Here is a 19,501-nt window from a genome sequence, read left to right on the forward strand (position 1 = left end):
TGGCAAAGACAGTGCTTTCCAAAAAGTAAAAATGGGAGTGAGGGCAAGGGTTTGAGCTATTCTTTAAGACACTGATTGGGATGCCTGAATCCATGCCATGTTGGAATGGTTTGGTTTGAGTCCCAGCTCTGCCTCCAGGTAGCTTCCTTCTAATGCACACCAGGAGAGATAGCAGGTGATAGCTCAAGTAGCTGGATCCCTGCTGCTCACATGGGAGATCTGGATTGAGCTCCAGACTCACAGCTTCTTCCTACCCCAGCGTGACTGTTTCAGCCATTTGAAGAGTGTTGTCTTGCTGTCTTTCAAATAAATAATTTTAAAACTAATAAACTAAGACCATGGTCAATGGAGTTTGTTATTTGCATATTGTATATGCTAGCCAACTATACAAAAGGGGCAATATTTGGAAATGAGGGAAGTAAAATAGTCAACAGTTATGAAAACTACATATAGATCAGTGTATTTACCTTTGAAAAGGAAAAACACAAAACTACTCTTTTTAAAAGATTTTATTATTTTGAAAGGCAGAGTTAGAAGTGGGGAAGAAGCTGGTGCCACAGCTCACTAGGCTAATCCTCCGCCTTGCGGTGCCAGCACACCAGGTTCTAGTCCCAGTCGGGGCGCTGGATTCTGTCCCGGTCTTCCAGGCCAGCTCTCTGCTGTGGCCAGGGAGTGCAGTGGAGGATGGCCCAAGTGCTTGGGCCCTGCACCCCATGGGAGACCAGGAGAAGCACCTGGCTCCTGGCTTCGGATCAGCGCGGTGCGCCGGCTGCAGTGCGCCGTCTGTGGCGGCCATTGGAGGGTGAACCAATGGCAAAAGGAAGACCTTTCTCTCTGTCTCTCTCTCTCACTGTCCACTCTGCCTGTCCAAAAAAAAAAAAAAAGTGGGGAAAAAGAGAGAGAGAGAGAGAGAGAGAGAGAGAGAGAGAGAAACACAAACAGAAACATCTTCCATCTGCTGGTTTATCTCCCAAATGGACAGGTTGAATCCAGGAGCTTCACCCGGGCCTCCCATGTGGGTGACAGAGGTCCAAACTCTTGGCCATTTCCCTCTGTTTGTCCAAAGCCATCAGCAGGAAGTTGGATCAGAAGTGGAACGGCTCGGACGTGAACTGGTACCTACGTGGGATGTCAGCACTGAAGGCAGTGGCTGTCCTCATTGTGTCAGAAGGCTGGCCCCTGCCTTTCTAAGAAACACTCCTGGTGATACTCAGCATTGCCCATTTTGGAGACAGGTAAAGCAGAGCTTGGATCCTGCTCCTTTTTATCTGTGTGGCCTCTCCAGTATTTGTCTGTTCATAAGTTGGAAATACTGAGGTTGTTTACCACAGAGGTTTGCTAGGAATTTTAAAACAGACAATTAATGGGAAGTGACTACATCTGACTGATGTAGTAGTAACATATGTTGGTGACTGAATAAGTTGGCTCAAAATCCTACATAAAATATGAAGAGAGTCTGAAGAAAGCTTTTAAAGGAAAACAAATGTGAGGGGAACTGCACCCATTTACAAATTTAGTATATATTTCTGAATAAGATCATGAGCTCTGTCATAATTCTCCATGGATTTGAATCTTAATTCCTCACAAAATTATCTTTTATCTTACAATATACATTCTAAAATACATAAAGTGTATATTATTTATACACATATTTAAGTAAAGGTATATAAGTGAGCAAGTAATAAAAAAGAGAACAATAAATAACTGTGACCTATCAAGCGAGTAAATCACTTACATTAGAGTATATGGATATATCATTTTTTCTGTATCCTTTATTCTGTGTCCTTTTTCTAATCATGTTGCTCCCTTTCCCCACTTAACGGTAATAAATAGCCTGGTTTTTTTTTTTTTTACATTTCTCTTGCTTTATTAATAATTTTCCTTATGACATAATGATTGCATATTGTAGTCTACTTGCATATTCTCTCTAATATATTGGCTACATATTAGTATACCTCATCATGGTCCATATAGTTTACAAAAAACTTGTCATAGCTTTGTTTTGTGTTCAATTTTTGTAAACATGTAGATGAGATTTATCCATTCTCACTGGTGTATAATATTTCTTTATGTTAACAAAATCATACTGTATTTAATGTTGAATAAGCTTTTCATATTTCTGTTTTTTTAAACTTTTTATGAGCAGTGCTGCCCTGGATCATCATATCCATACCACCAGGGCAAATAAGAGTTGCTTAAATACATTCCTGGGGGCGAAATTACTAAGTCAGATTTGCCAGTTAATGCCTAATCTGTTACCAAAGTATTTTTAACAAATGACCTTCCCATTTCACTGTATGAGAATATTAATTGCTCTAACCTTGCCAACACCTAATATTGGACTTGGTTTTGTTAGTTGAATTTTTTTTTTTTTTTGTGAGAGAGTAAGTAAATGAGTGCCAAGCATTTTTATTTTCATTTTGTATCAGTTAATTCATCTTTTAATATTTATGGGTCATTTGTGTTTCCTTTTTCTCTGAAATGTTTGCTTTACTGCTATTGCTACTTCTGTTCCTCTTCTAGCATATAATCAGTTTTTCTCTGTTATGTTCACTGGCATCTTATGCTACACATGCACAATCCAACCAAGGACAGATGATAAACCCCATTGATGATTTCGGTGGTCATATGCCTCTTGTCCTGTAATGTGCCCTCAAATTAACAGCTAATAAGTTAGCTTTACTCTACCTCTAATTCCTCAGGTCAGCTCATGTTCCTCTTTCCTGTACCACAGTAGGAAGAGTAAGATTTATGTGTGTTCCTCTTTTTTCCCAAAGATCACATTTCTGCTTCTACTGTATCTGTTATCCAGAGTCTGAAACATCTTGTCTAATTTGACAGTTGTTTATTGCCAGTTGTTAAGTTCAGTAAACTTGATCTTACTATGTTTGGAAGTGGAATTCCTAAAACTCAGTTTTTAGTATTTTCTGATCTGTGTTATGATTTTATTTTTGGCCTCTGAGTTCCTTAAATTTTAATATATATATAGAGCTTTTTTCTTTATTCATTCATTGCTTTCTAATTTTATTGCATTTTCATTCCCTGAATATGGTCTTTACTATAGTAATCCTTTCAAATATGTTCAGGTTATTATGAGATTTTCTTAAGTTCTTGTAAGAATGAGTGTTTTGTATTTGAAGTGCAATACTCTATTCTATAAATCAAGGTTTTTTTTTTACTACAATTCTTAGAGCTACACTATATTTACTAGCTATTCTATTTAATGTACTTCTATAGTGAGGCATGTTAAAATATCTCATTGAAGGGTGAATTTTTCACATTATAGAGCTATTAATGTTTTTCTTCATATTATTCAAGGCCATAATAGTAGATGCATACAAGTTTTAAATTCTTCTCATGGTGTGGTTTGTAATTTTTGGCCTTCAAAACTGTGAAGGAACTAATTTCTTTTGGTTCTCCTGAAAAATATGCTGAGAGAGAATTTTGGAACTAGATATTTATCAGGAATCAACACTCCTAAAGAAAGGGAGCGAAAGAAGGATCACGCCAGAAAAGAAGTCAAACAACAATGCCAGTCTGAACAAAAACTAGAATGAACTGGCAGCAAGCTTTAGAGCAAGTATTTCCTTTAAGAGCCTTGGAGGCTCATGACAAGAGCCTTGAGACATCACTGACGTCATAAAGAAGAGTGTCAATTGTTGAATCAACAATAGGAGTCACTGTGCACATGCTCCCCATGTAGGATCTCTGTCCCTAATGAGTTGTTCTATGAGAATTAACGGTAAAACTAGTTTTCAAACAGTACTTTATACTTTGTGTGTCTGTATGGGTGCAAACTGGTGAAATCTTTACTTAGTATAGAGTTGGTCTTCTGTATATAAAGATAATTAAAAAGTAATCTTAATGAAGAATGGGATGGGAGAGGGAGTAGGAGGTGGGATGGTTTGGGGCTGGGAGTTATGGGGGGAAGAACCACTATATTCCTAAAGCTGTACCTATGAAATTTGTATTCATTAAATAAAAGCTTTCTTGAGGAAAAAAAAAAGTGCCTTACAGAAGTAGACCAAATGCACAATAGAGGGACTGTAGTAAACACAGCAATAAATGTTCAGATCCTGTACCAGAGAAGAACTTGATTCCTGTCTGTGGGCAGTGTGCTTATAGGCAGCCTGGGATCCATGTGCCCATGACATGAACAGCCATTCTCCTTCCAGGGCAGCCTGCATTTGGTGACTGCATGAGGTGGGGATGGGGTGCAATAACCCAGTCATTTTAACCTGCCATGAGATACTGTGAAAGGAAGTACATCCTCCAAAGCTAGCTGTAGGAGAAAAGGATATACGCTGCTGTCTGGTGCATGTGGATATGAGGAGTTTCTGACTTTATTTTTTATTTTTGGATTGAGATGGAAAGGAACTGATTGATCATATTTTATAAAGCCAAGGCCATATTAATCTGCTGTAGCAAAAGAACAATACTTCACACAGCAATTGAGATCTGGCTGTTTGTTGGTTATGACTATTTGCTGAGCTTGTTGTATTCATTTCCTTGCACTACTAATGTACAGAAAACCAACTAGCTTAAAACAACAGAAATGTATTTCTTCATAAATCTGGAGGCCAAAAATCAGAAACCAAAGTGCCCTTAGTACTATGCTGTCTTTGTAGTCTGTAGGAGAGAATCCTATTTTGTATCTTCCTCACTTCACATTGTTTGCCGGCTATGTATGTCAATCCTTGGTTTGAAGGCAGAAGTTCAATTTCTCCCTTCTTCATCACATCGGATTCTTCCTTCATTGCATGGAGTTGTTTCCTTGTGTGTCTAAATGCTTTTCCATGATAATTTTTTCTCATGTATATTGCTTTTGTTTTTTAAAAATGTGTTTAAAGAATTATTTGGAAGTCAGAGCTTCAGAGACGGAGTGGTGGGGGAGAGAGAGAGAATAGAATTAGAGAACAGAATTAGAATAAAGGCCTACCCTACTACAGTATGACCTCAACTTTATTTTAACCAATTATGTTTGCAGTGAGCCTATATTTAAGAAAGAACATTTTGAGGTACTAAAGGTTAAATTTGCAACACACCTTTTTTCAGGACTTAATTCTGCCTGTAACACATATAACATTGTACTACTGCCTTCCAAGATCATTGGCTTCTGCAGGGGTCACACTAATGAATATGTGGTGGAGAATTCCAACACTGTGCTATGTGGATTCTTAAAGGAGACACAGATACTTGCCAATTCATGCCCTAGTAGATGCAAATATGCTTTTCTATTACGATCTTAACTGGAGGTGGTTTTTACTTGGCCTTTTCTGTGATGGTAACTCTTTCTCTTCAAATCAAGGATCCACTGTGGAGTTCATAGCAGCTGCCAATTGTGTTCATCTACGTTATGTTGTACATTCTTAAACTAGGGAGATTACCACTATGTGTGCCCGTAGACCCAGAGGATACCTGTAACCGAACCTTGGCCAGCACTCCATTTATCACCCAGTCTTCTTATATCCTCACTCCAAGTGGGGACATGAGGATGGTTTAAATTCTTTCAGTCTCCTTGTCAACTAAGACCTTCAAGTGCAGAGTTTTCCAAGTAAATGTGCTGAAGGCCTTTTGATTTCACAGTGGGGAAGCCGGGACTATGTTTATGTGGTATGATGTTAAAGTCTCTTTCTTCTTTGGAACCCAGACTCCTCTCCAGCAGATAGATTTAAGTTCTGAACACTGGATCAGTGGTGGAAACTGGGCAATGGACTAATCACTTTCATCGGCAAATCTCAGTGTTGTGCTTTTGTTTCTTCAGGATACTGTATTCTATTCACTGTTTCCAAAACTCTGTGTGAATTAGTTCCCACTGGCTGCTACTGAAGCTCCTTACAGTAATTGTGGCCCTGGATTCTAAATTTTTTATGTATCACTACATCACCTGGCTGGCTTCAAAATCTTGTCATCTCAATTGCTATGAATAAATGACATTTTGCTGCAAGTGACAGAATTCAATATTTTTATGACTAAATATTCCATTCTGTATATATACCATATTTTCAGTTATTTTATAGCTATTATTTTCTTCACACACCTCCAAAGTTAAACACATTGTGCCACATAGTGCCTGCTCTTCCACCAGTACAGCTTCCCATTTTACCACCAGCAGCCATTTTACCACGTGCAAGGCCTGCCTGAGCTTCACCCATGACTCAGTGTCAACTTGGTGAGTAATCGAGTTTCAGAAGCTCACCTTATTAGTGTGGTCTTTTCAAACCATTTCTGTTAATGAATTTCATCAGTATGATTCTGGTCCCAGATGATGGGTAAAAAAGCTTGGAAAATCAGAAATTTGTAAGGTATCCATATCTGTAAAAGGAAAAAGGGCAAAACAGGATTGGGCAGAGAAATGATCGATTAGTAAGAAGTTCAGAAGAGGGGGGAAAAAAAAAGGCCAGGACAACCCAGTAAGGAGTTTTGGAGTGAGTTTTGCCTGTAATAGAATCCTATGAGGCCACCACTTGGACTTTTTTATTATGCCTCATTCCCACTAAAAGTAAGCTGACCAGAGAAGGGTGTGACCCCGGGAGAAATGGCTCTCTTGAGTGAGGCATCCCCCAAGGACGTTGACAGCTGGAACCAGTCTGCTGACCATTTGACCTTGCTTGAGTAAAACAGCAGGTTCTTCATATGTTTCCTTTCTACTCTTTCTAATTGGGAAATTGCATGTGCCATACATATTCTTAGTGATTACTTCACATGCCATCAATTAATATTTTGCCTTCTTACCAGTTTACATCTTAAAGGTGTTACTGTTTTAATGTTATTGTCTTTGTTCTATGGATGCTTAAAAGATTTTTTCTGCTTGTTTTTCTGTAGTTTCACTCTATGATGCTGTATAATGCCCATGTTTAGAGTTTTATTGTTTAACTTTAATGGGGTGGGGATAAATAGTATTCCCTCATGTAAGGAATAGATTCTTTTAAGAGTTCAGGGTATTTCCTAGCCAATGTTATTTTAGGTGTTACCTTGCTTTTTTATTCTTCCTGGCTTTCCCTTTTGAAACTCTGGTTGTATAATTGTTCGAATTTTTGTTCTAGTTTCTGTCACTTGAATAACCTACAGTCTCATCTCCTCAAATCACTGGACAGTTGTTCATATATTTGTACATATGAGTATTCTATTTTCTGTATTCCTGTTCTCGTGTTTTACTTACATTGATAGGTTATGCTTCATTTTCTAATTGATATGAACTTTGAAGATCTAGAAACTTCAGAAAATGATTTCTTTAAAGATTGATTGATGTATTTGAAAGGCCGAGTTACAGAGATCCTGAGGAAGAGGCAGAGGTAGAAAGAAAGAGTGGTCTTCCATCTGCCGGTTCATTCCCCAGATGGCCGCAACAGCCAGAGCTGGGCCAATCTGAAGCCAGGAGCCAGAATCTTCTTCTGGGTCTCTCATGTGGGTGCAGGGTCTCAAGCGCTTAAGCCATCTTCCACTGTTTTCCCAGCCCATAGCAGAGAGCTACACCGGAATTGGAGCAGCTGGGACTTGAACTGGCATCCATATGTGATGCCAACACTACAGGCAGCAGCTTCTACCACTAAGCCACAGCACCAGCCCCTAGAAAATGACTTGTAATGCTAAGCTGAGGTAGTAAGAAGTGAATATAGAAACCTGATGTTAGGGGCCAGTGATGTGGTGTAGAGGGTGAAGTCACAGCCTGCAGTGCCAGCATCCCATGTGAGCGCCACTTCAAGTCCCAGGTGTTCCACTTCTGATCCAGCTCTCTAATGTGGCCTGGAAAAGCAGAAGATGGCCCAAGTTCCTGGGACCCTGCACCCACAGGGAAGGCCCGGAAGAAGATCCTGGCTCCTGGCTTCGGATCTGCCCAGTTCCAGCCATTACAGCCATCTAGGGGATGAACCAGTGGATGGAAGATCTCTCCATCTCTCTTTGCCTCTGTCTCTCTAACTCTGCCTTTCAAATAAATAATTAAATCTGATGTTATATGTATTTTTCCTCTTTAGATTTGTAATTTTTGTTAATGTTTTTTATTGAAATTTACAAATTCCCATGCACTTGTAAGAATCATACAACATGATCCAATATAATCTTCACTCAGTATTTTTAAAGGTAATGTTCTACTATACTGCAATATTACAACTGGAATATTGGCACTGATAAAATAGACCAATGTTATTCAGAATTTCTTGACTTTTATTTGCTGCATATGGTTGTGTGTATGTGCAGTTTACCAAAAATTTAAGTTTCTACATCTATGACCATAGTAAATATGTTCAACCATTTGATCATCACAAAGATCACCCATGTGACTCTTTACAACCATGCCTCAACTCCATCCAATACCTGTTCCCCATTCCTAAACAAATGTAACCATTAATATGACCTTCATATCTAAAAGATTCCAACTTCAAGAATGTTATACAAATACATTCACACAGAATATACCTTCTGGAATTGGCTTATGTAGTTAACACAATTCTCTAGAGATTTATCAAGATCATATGGTATTGAGTGTGTTCCTTTATGTTGTTGAATAGTATTCCATGGTATGGGTATAACATAGTTTGGTCAAGCCAATATCCCATTAGTGGGCATTTCAGAAATTTTAAATTACTGTTGTGAATAAAATTACTAAAAATGTAAGCTTGCTGTCTTTTGTGTAGGATTTACAGGTACTTTTCTGGAATAAATACTTAAGAGTACAATTGTTGAGTCATAGTGTAAATATGTGGTTAGTTTCATAATAACAAACTTTTTTCCTCATTGTAAGATCATTTTACTTGGCTACCAACAATGAAACAGTGAGCTATTTTTTCAACGTCCTCACCAACATTTGGCACTTGATTATTCTTTATTTTAGCAATTCTAATAGGGGTGTAGTGATATCCACAGTGGTTTTAATTGGCAAGTTTACTAATGGCTAATAATGTTGAACTTCTTTTCATGTGCATATTTGCCATCTGTACATGTTCTTCTGGGACATATTTCTTCAATTTTTTTCTTCACATTCTAATTGGAACATTTGACTTTAACTGTTGGATTTTCTTTGATTAGTAAACTTTTTAGAGCAGGTACAGGCTGATAGTAAAACTGAGCAGAACGTAGAGAGCTCTCGTATTACCCGGCCCCCACGCCATCCCTCACAATTGACATCTTGTACGATGGTAGTACATATGTTAAATCCCATGCCCATCAGCTGATGATAAAGAAACTATGATCGATCTATCTATCCATCCATCCTATACACACACGCGCACATACACACACACACACGACTGAACACTACTCAACCATAAAATGAAAGAAACACTAATACTTGCGACAGAGTGAATGGAACTAGAGATTATTAGGCTAAGTGAAATAGGCTAGACCCAGCAAGAAAAATAGCACATTTTTACTTATTTGTGGAAGTTAATATATAGAAAGAGAACTTTAAAATGGTGTGGATGTCATATTATCTGGTATACAGCTTCACTTGATTATTCAGTATACATGACAATATAGCTTTCCTTCCCCAGATTATGGTCATTGTCATGAACAATGCACCGTATGACAGTAAATTTCTGTTTTTGAGAAAAATATTATGTATGTGTATGTAGATAATATCTGCATGTTGAGTATGGTAAAATATAAAAAATATTAAATTATTAAATATTAAAATATATGGTAAAACATTAAAATTATTAAATATTACAATTAAAATGTTTTACAAACCCAGTGGCCATACATTTACACACACACACACACACACACATATGGCTCACTCTTGCTGTAGTACATTCTGTGTGTTGGGACAAATGCATAATGATATATATTTGTGATTGCAGTCTCATACAGAATAATTTTACTTCAAAAAGCATCTGTATTCTGCCTCTTAGACCCTCCATCCACTTTAACCACTGGTCACCACTGTTCCTTTTACTATTTCCATAGCTGTGCCTTCAAGAATGTCATATAATTGGAGTCATACAGTATGTAAATTTTCCAGATTGTCATGTTGGACTTTATTATATGCTCTTTAGTTTCCTCAATATCCTCCATGCCTTGATAGCTTATTTCCTTTTCACATTGAAAAGTTTCAATTCTCTGGCTGTACCATAATTTTTTTATACATTCAACTACTGAAGGACTTCTTGGTTGCTTCCAAGTTTAAACAATTATGAATGAAGCTGGCTGTCATATGCACATGGGTGCAAGGTTTTATGTAGACAGAATTTTTCAGTTCAGTTGTGTAACTACCTGAGACTATAGTTGCTGGATCATGTGATAGAGTTTAGAGTTGTAAGAAATCTTTGAAAGTGTCTGCACCATTTTGCATTCATATCACCAATGAATGAGAATTCCTGTTGCTCCATATCTTTGCTACCATTTGGTGTTTTCAGCATTCTGGAATTAGGCCTTTATAATAGGTTTATAGTAGTATTACTTTTTTTAAAAAAATTAAAAATTTCCTAATGACATGATACTTAATTCAACAGTGTATATTTTTGGTGATGTTCTATTTTCATATCTTTTGTCCATTTTTTATAAGATTGTTTTCTTATTGTTGTGTCTTGTAAGTTCTTCATATAGTTTGGTTTTGCCTTTTCAGATGTCAGTCAGTAACACCCAGTAGTTAACTGTGACATATTTGTCCATTTCTTCACAGTTGTCTGTCACAGAGCACTTTTTATTTTAATGAAGTCTAGGTTATTGACTTTTTTATTCATGAATCTTAACTTTGGTTTTGTATTCCAAAAGTCATCCCCATACTCAAGGTCATCTAAATCTCATCCCCTGTTATCTTAATTTTGTATTTCACTGTAGGTCTCTGATCTATTCTCAGGTAGCTTTTCTGCAAAGTTTAAGGTCTATGTCTATTTTCTTTTTTTGGCATGTAGATATCAGCTGTTTCAAAATATTTGTTGAAAATTTCTCTTCCTCTTTGTCAAAGATTACTTCAATATATTTATTTTCTTTCATTTGTAATTATCTATTCTAGGTTTTATTTTTACCTAAGTTTTAAAATTATTTTGTCAATATAATCAAAATAAATTGTTGATCTTTTGATTGGGGTTGAATTGGATTTATAGAACATGTTTGGAAGAACTGACAATTTTGACAATACTTCTTGTCATTGAACATAGGATATCTCTTCATTTATTTACTTTTATTTTTCACTGATGGTTTGTGCTTTTTCTTATATGGCTCTTGTATATATTTAATCATATTTATACCTAAGTGCTTCTTTTTTTAGAGTGCAAAACCAAATGGTAATATGTGTTTTTATTTCATTTTAACAAAAGTAAATCTTGATGAAGATAAAATCATTTTCATAATGTGTCACACAGCAAACTCAACAGTTTAGGATATGCAAGAGATCCAAACAAAAAAGATTGGAAACTCTGAGAATTTAGTATACAGCAGGGAAATACACACACAAAGAAAGCAGGGATGGATATATTAATTTCACATAATGTGGGGGCCGGCGCTGTGGTATAACAGGTGAAGCTTCTGCCTGTGGTGCTGGCATCCCATATGGGCACTGGTTCGAGACCCAGCTGCTCCATTTCTGATCCAGCTCTCTGCTATGGCATGGGAAAATAGGGGAAGATGGCCCTAGTCCTTGGGCCCTTGCACCCACATGGGAGACCCAGAAGAAGCTCCTGGCTCCTGGCTTTGGATCGGCGCAGCTCTGGCCTTTGCAGCTATCTGGGGAGTGAACCATCAGATGGAAGACCTTTCTCTCCCTCTCTCTCTCTCTCTGCCTCTCCTCTGACTTTCAAGTAAAATAAATAAATCTTTAAAAAAAATTCACATAATGTGGAATTCGAGATAGAGGTCATCAAATGAGGAATGAAGGGTATATTATTGTGTAAGAGGTATAATTCAGCAAACACAACATTTATAAATATCCATATAACATCCATATATTTTTGTATATGACAGAAAACATGTGGCATTTGTTTTCCTGTATCTAACCATTTTCACTTAACATAATGATTTCTAATTTCATCCATTTTCTACTTGTCCATTGTATGTGGGAAAGTGATTTTTGTACATTAATCTTGGATCGCACGATGTTGCTATAATCACATTATTCCTAGGAGGTTTTTGCATCAGATTTACTTATTTATTATTTATTTGGACAGTGATGTAATCTACAAGATTTTTTCTCCTTCTCAATCTGTATACCTTTCATTTCCAGTGCTAGCATTGGCTGGGACTTCCAGTAGGACAGGGAAGAGCATACTTGCTTTATTCTGGTTTTACTTTACCTAGTCATCTTTGATCCTTCCTCCTCCTTTTCCCTGGAAGAAAGAGGACTCTCTGGTTTCACAACAGTGAGAAGCAATCACTTATAATCAATACAGCCCTGGTCCTTGCAGACATCTGGGGAGTGAATCAGCTTTTGAGATCGATCCCCTCCCCTCTCCCTCTCAAATAAATAAATACTTAAAAAAAAATGCACGTCTGAGGGGCATAGCATAAGGGCAAAATATAAAGTTTAAGGGAAGACCAAAGGGTAGAAGCTCCTTCACATATCCTGCGATGTGAACTCTGCTTGTACCAAAGTATGATCCAGTGGAAAGTGCAACCTTTTTGTATCATCCAAGAAGCACAGAGCATGCATTTAATCAAGGATGGGTACAACTGGGTTCTCTTTAGCATAAGATCCTACTTTGAAAAATTCTTTCAAGCATCGCAGACCATAATGAAAGTTAAAAAAAAAAAAAAAAAAAAACCTTGAGGATCCATCCTTTTGTTGGGAGAGTCTCTATTGGAAGGGTTAACACACTTAGCATGGAGAATAGGCAGCCTCCTGCTGCATTGTAAAAACACCTGAGCCTTGATAGGCATAAAGGAAGCAACAAGAGGCTTTTGACCATACCTTTTATTTGAAATCCATTTGGAAGGCAAAACATGTTTTGGTTTTTGGCCAAACAAGACAGTTAAAACATTAAAAATAAAAGGCCCCTCAAATGCTGGCACATCAAATTGAGGAGCCTACAATAGAAGAATCTTTTCCTCCCTACCACCTGTGCCCATGAGAAACAGATAAAGACAAAAAAAAATCCTACAATGCAGTTGATATTAGTTCCTTTCTCTACTGGTATTTGAAATAGCATTGTTAAGATCAAAGTTATAGTTTTTCTTTTTTGGATTCCCAACAACATATACTGGTACCCCATTCTTCTTCAGAATTTGTGCATATGTTTGAAAGGCAGAGAAATGGAGAGGGAGAAGAAGAGGCGGGGAAGAGAAAAGAGGGAGGAAGAAGAGAACATTTTTATCTGCTGGTTCACTTACTGCCAAGATGCCCACAATGGTCAGTGCTGGGTCTGGTCTATAGACAGGAAATTCAGTATCCCACGTGAGTGGCAGGGATCCAAAAACTTCAGCCATCACTGTTGCTTCCCAGAGACTGCATTAGCCAGAAGCTGGGGTCAGGAGAAGGACCCAGGGGTTGAAACTAGGCACTCCATATGGGATGTGGCCACTCTTCCTGATAGCCTATTCTCACAGGCAACTATAAGATGACCATTAAACAATTCTGAGTACAAATGCACACTTTAGTGTATTCAGACTTTTGGCTTGTGAAATTAAGCCACCTTGCCTCTGCTTCCTCCCATTTCACAGCCTTCAGGTCAGAAGACCTGAGAATATATAGTAGTAACTATAGAGCCATTCAGTTGGGGTTAGGTTGGTTCCAACGGCCCCTGCTCAGTTTCCTTGACTAGTCACCCTGAGTTTACTTTCCTAGCAGGCTCAGATCTATATTTAGTTCCACTTGGCAAATTTCCCTAGCTTCAGAATCCTCCCAGTGTTTGCAGTAGGAGAATGTATTTCCCCCTTGTTTCTTTTCACTCTGGCTGTATACTCTAAACAGTAAACAGTTAAACATCACATTTGGAGAGGCACAGGAACCACTTCTACATTTTGTTCGCTACTAAGCAGCTTGGTAAAATGAGTGTTCTGCAATGCAATGGAAATACCACAGAGTGGGTTTTTTTTTTTTTTTTTGGTTGTTTGTTTTTGACAGCAGAGTTAGACAGTAAGAGAGAGACAGAGAGAAAGGTCTTCCTTTTCCGTTGGTTCACCACCCAAATGGCCACTATGGCCAGAGCACTGCGGCCAGTGCGCTGCACCGATCCAAAGCCAGGAGCCAGGTGCTTCTCCTGGTTTCCCATGCGGGTGCAGGGCCCAAGCACTTGGGCCATCCTCCACTGCCTTCCCCGGGCCACAGCAGAGAGCTGGACTGGAAGAGGAGCAATCGGGACAGAACTGGCGCCCCAACCGGGACTAGAACCCCGGGGTGCCAGCGCCACAGGCAGAGGATTAGCCAAGTGAGCCATGGTGCCAGCCTACCACACAGTTTTGTAGTCAAAATAAAATGTGTAGAAAGCCACTAAGATCCGAGTACCAGCTTCCTCATTTGTAAATGCAAAGGATTTTAAGGACTCTATCGTGGAGACTATTGGAAAGTATCACTTATGTGGATTACCCAGGATAGTAATTCATATAGTAGATGCTCAAACAGGCTTTGAAACGTGAATATAATCAAACAGAAATTCAGGGTCTGACTAAGACTTAGGATTCAGAAACAGCATAACCGAATTATACAGAATTGATGTTTTAAAGGACATCACTGGTTAGCAGGATGTGTGTTACCCGAGTATTTTATCATGCAACCTAAGGTACCCAGTTGTTCAGAACAGATTACATATCGTGCTGATTGCTGATACTTCCTAGCTATTTGGATATTTGGAATAGTATTTATGTCCATAAAGTTCCAACAGAGCATTTTAAAACATTTATTTTTTTGAAAATAAGAGCTACAGAGAGAGAGATCTTTGGTATGCTGGTTTACTCCTCATATTGGCTTCATTGGCCCGGCCTGGGCCAGGCCAAAGCCAGGAGCCTCATCCATGTTTTCCACATGGATAGCAGGTGCCCATATAGGATGATAGTGTTGAAGGTGGTGGCTTTATTTGCTGCACCATAATGCTGGCCCCCGCATATCATTTTTTAGTGTGTGCAAAAAATTATTTTCTACTTGGGGTAGTTGCATCAGATCAAGTCTTCGATACAGCACTACTACTGAAAATCCACTCTGTCAGTGTGTGTTTGCTGAATAAACATGGTCAAAATAGTCAGTGTTTTAATTTGGTTGATTTTGTTTCCCCCTCTTCTTTTCCCCCAGACAAGCTACTTTTATTCTAGAATATGTGTTCTGGCACTGTATGTACTGTTGCTGCACATCTGCTTTGCTTCCCATTGAAGCTAGCACAGTTAGAAAATTGACTCTTCCCTGGAGGCTAGGTATGGGGATATTGTGATCATTTTCAGCCCAAGAGATCGATTTTTGAGGGGTGGTGTTGTGACATAGTAAGGTAAGCCTCTGCCTGTGATGCCAGCATTCCGTATGGATGCCAGTTCAAGACCTGGCTGCTCTACTTGCAATCTAGCTCCCAGCTAATACACCTGGGATAGTAGCAGAAGATGGCCCAAATGCTTGGGCCTCTGTACCCATTTGGGAGAACCTGGAAGAAACTCTGGGCTCCTGGCTTTGACCTGCCAAGCTGTGGTTGTTGGAATCATTTAGGGAAGTGAACCAGCAGATGTAAAATACCCACCCCTCCCCCATAACTCTGCCTTTTAAATAAAAAAATTTTTTTAAAAATCCAATTTTGGAGGGATTCTTCAGGAAGACACTTCATAGTTAAAGTTAAAGTCACGAAGATACTTCAGTCAGTTAAAGATCATTTGCAAAGGAAAACCAGCTACCAGTTTTTCCAGTTGATGTGAAAATGCATTGTCAGGTCACGTGGCTACTTATGATCCATCCTGAAGACATCATTCTAACTGTGTCTGCATGAGGGGCTCCCTAGGGAAGTTTGCACTGGGATGTGTTTCTTGTGTGGAAGTTGATTTTCAGGCTATGTCCAGAAGTTGGGCATTTTTTTTGTATTTGCTTCAGGCCCATCATGACTCAATCACAACCAACCCGTGAATACAACCACATTGTTTCTAAGCAACCTCACAAATAAAAAAAGCAGCGGTATTTGCCTATGATTGTGGGGGTGCAATTTGATAAGGAAACAGATGGCATTTTGTAGCTTCCAGGAATTTTCAGTAAACAAGCTAATACTGAAATAAGTTCACAGAAAACTTAAACAATGCTTTAGCAACACATTTTTTTTTTTAAATTGAGTATCAACTTTCAGTGGTGATCAATGTCAATGTCAAAGTGTACAGATTTCAGAACTTAGTAATTCTGGACAAGAAACCTTGGCATCCGGAACTCATTGCTAATGTTAAGTTTCTTTTGTCTGGATACATCACCTTACCCAAGCTGGAGGTCTGAGCACCACATTAATTACATAACAGGTGGTAAAACTCCTACTACTCTGAGTCAAAAATGAAGCACATTTTAATCAAATATTATGTAGGCTGTTTCTCCTCACAAGAGCTAGATTTCAGGGGGCACCACTTTGTTATTTCCATTTTCAAATGGAAATATATTCCATGTAGGTATTTTGAGTTTGGAGAAGACATGTGGTAAATAGATATACCAGAATCTCCTAATGGAAACATTGAATATACATCAAAGCACAAGCACTCAGGCTTCTGTCTCATGCCTTGAAAATCTTGTAAAATGATACCTTCATGTGTATGTTTTATTATATTTTGTATCTTTATATATTCTAGATACTTGTGATTCTATAGAATTGAATATGGTCAACTCCCTGTATAAAAATTTACAGAGAATTTTTAGACATTTTCCATTTTTTTTGTTTTGAAGGTTATTTACATTTTTATTAGTATAAAGAGAAAAGATTTCATGCTGTTTATAAATACAATTTTTAAACTTTGTTCAAGGCATACAAGTTTCACGTATTACAGTTTTAGGAACATAGTGATACTATGTGATCTGAAGGAATTATGATGTTTAAACTCTAAATCTTCCCATCTGTAATAATACCACTTAATTCTGTATTGTTGAGGGGATTTAAATGTCTTTAAGTGCCTGTCCTATAGCAGGAAAATGGGTCAAATTTGGTAGAACCCTTCCATAAAGAATCACAAAGTCAAGACTTAGGGACAAGTATGCAAAGAGATAAGTTCAAAGTGTCATCAAGGTTATTGCTTCCATCCATGCTGCACTTAACCAACCTGGGTTTTCCTGTAGATGCAGATTCAGAGGATGTTGTGGGCTGGCCAGGAACTCAGCAGAGGACACCTTACAGGGAAGGGTGGTGTCATGGTGACTTGAGTCTCTCAAAAAGCCAGAATATTTTTATAAGAGCTGGATGCTAGCAGACATAGTTTCTACTGCTTGAGCTTGAAATCCAGAGTTTGTGAGGGAATGGGTAGCTTCTCTTAAGAATGCCTTGAGAGATAGCTCATATCTTTTAACCTCAGGTGGAAGTTATGGCAGGAGGTAGAAGGAAAATTCTGTGAACAGCTGTAAATGAAAGGAGATTTTAGTTTTATAACATGTCTGTCATATCAGAGGGTCCCACCTAAGTATTAAATATCAGGATCCATGGAAGAATCTGCAAAGAACTGTCTGACAGTGTTTGTGTGTCTGACAGTGGTCAGTACTGACAGAGCTGTGACATTTGGTAGGACTAATTGCACATAAGTTTTCAGACAGAGCTATCCACCTATATTTTTTAAGTCTCTTCTTCTGACAGTGCTTTTTGAATGCAATCAATGTCCTAAACTATATATGGCAGCATAACTGTTGAGGTCAAGACCAAATCTTTCCCACAAAACAGCAAATCTTCTCAGCTGCTCATAAACCCAAATACAATTGTGTACACTTGACCTATGTGAATGCAAAGAACACTTTTTATGTTATTAAAGAAAACATTTTGAAAATTAAAAAATATGTATGTTCTTACTGGTTCACATAATCCTTTAGGAACATAGATAAATGCTTAAACTGTAAACACTGTCCTTAATTAAAATAGCTATTTTACTATCATGAATTCAAATTTAAGTCATTTTAAAATATTTCCAGGAAACAGATAATTTTATTTTAGGAAATAAAATATTCTTTCTATTATGATAACACAATCTAATAATCCATGTGCCCTTGGAGGCACTTCAAATACAAAGAAGCATTTTGGTGATGACAGGGCCTATAAAATGGAACTAACAATATTGTTTCAATAGCCTGTCAGCCTATCATTATTCCTCAAAGAATTTTGCAAATCTTGGACTACCAGGAGGAGTGTGGTATCCCCACAGGTTAGAACAGTATACTTGTCAGAACCAGTAACCTAGTCAAGCCTTGGAGTCATGGTACAACCTGTGGTGTAGACATCAGAGTAAAGCAGTGAGAAACCAAGGGCACCATTTCCAACTCAGAGGAAACTTGTGAACGATATGGAAAAATAAGTTCTCATGTATTGCAATAAATATATCCCAACCCTAGTCTGATCAGGTAAAAAAATCCTCAAAGCCAAAATGTCAGGCTGGTTTTGTCACGTTAGACAGTGTGTATATAGGAAGTAATTCAGATGCTGCTTTTGTTGACCCTGCTATCACATTTCCATTTCTGAGATACACTGGAGTGCAGAGATGGACTTAGAAAAGTTATATCACTTCTTGGCATAGCTGATCCTAGGCCAATGTTGACTCTTGCTTAGTAGATTCAATTTAAAATATTTAAATGTTGATGACCGCCAGTAAAACACCTGGCATCATTAACTCAACACTGTAGCTAAGTACCAAAGGCACAGCCTCTTGTTGTCAGGGATTTTGATGACAGTGTCATTGGTGGTGGTGATTGGGATGAGATAAGACAGGATTATAATTTATCCAGTCTGATTCACTTCAATACAGGCTCATTCAGAAATCAGACTCCATCAATTAATCAAAAAGTGATTAAGACCTGAGAAATGCATTAACTAACCTCATAAAGCAATGAATGATTTACTAAGTAAAAAATTTTATTGGAAATTGTCTAGCAAGGTTAATATTATAATTAATTTGAGTGGGAAACCTCCTTCAAGTGTACACTGGGGAACAAATGAATATCAAAAGATAAATTGGTATGCTTAAAACTGAAAGCAAAGAAACCACGAATTTGGGGCCAGCAATGTGGCATAGTATTTTAAGCCTCTCCTGGTGGCACCAGCATCCCATTTGGGCACTGGTTCGAGTCTCAGCTGGTTTTCTTCTGATCCAGCTCTCTGCTAATAGCCTGAAAAGGCAGTGGGTGATGCCAGATACTTAGGCCCTTGCACCCATCCGGGAGACCCAGATGAAACTTGTGGCTTCAGATTGGCCCCGCTCAGGCCGTTGCGGTTATTTGGGGAGTGAACCAGTGGGCAGAAGACTCTGTCTCCCCCTCTCACTGTAACTCTGCCTCTCAAATAAATTATTTAAAAAATCACATTTTAAAAATACAGTTCCAGTACTCTCAAATTCTTTCCTTTTTGAGCTTTTACTACTTCTGATGAGATAACCTGGTACTAGCTATTAGGACAACAGTATGAGTATCTACATAGGATGCAAAAGATTATGGCCATGC

At 38.2% G+C, this 19,501-nt stretch overlaps 1 long non-coding RNA gene across 5 annotated transcripts in view; it reads right to left on the reverse strand.

Annotated features, from left to right (window-relative positions):
- LOC149126095 (uncharacterized) overlaps positions 1–19,501 on the reverse strand; it is a 224,054-nt gene that overhangs the window by 11,220 nt on the left and 193,333 nt on the right. For 2 of the 5 annotated variants that reach the window (XR_016235348.1, XR_016235349.1), the window contains exon 6: positions 16,800–17,422. This is a non-coding gene — a long non-coding RNA (uncharacterized LOC149126095). Of the gene's footprint in view, positions 1–6,199; positions 6,316–16,798; positions 17,423–19,501 lie in introns of those variants that run through there. The other 3 variants (XR_016235347.1, XR_016235350.1, XR_016235346.1) reach the window with 3 other exon arrangements.

The sequence above is a fragment of the Oryctolagus cuniculus genome, chromosome 6 (assembly GCF_051225735.1).
Source record: "Oryctolagus cuniculus isolate XC-2025 breed Fujian yellow rabbit chromosome 6, ASM5122573v1, whole genome shotgun sequence".
Taxonomy (NCBI): Eukaryota; Metazoa; Chordata; class Mammalia; order Lagomorpha; family Leporidae; genus Oryctolagus; species Oryctolagus cuniculus.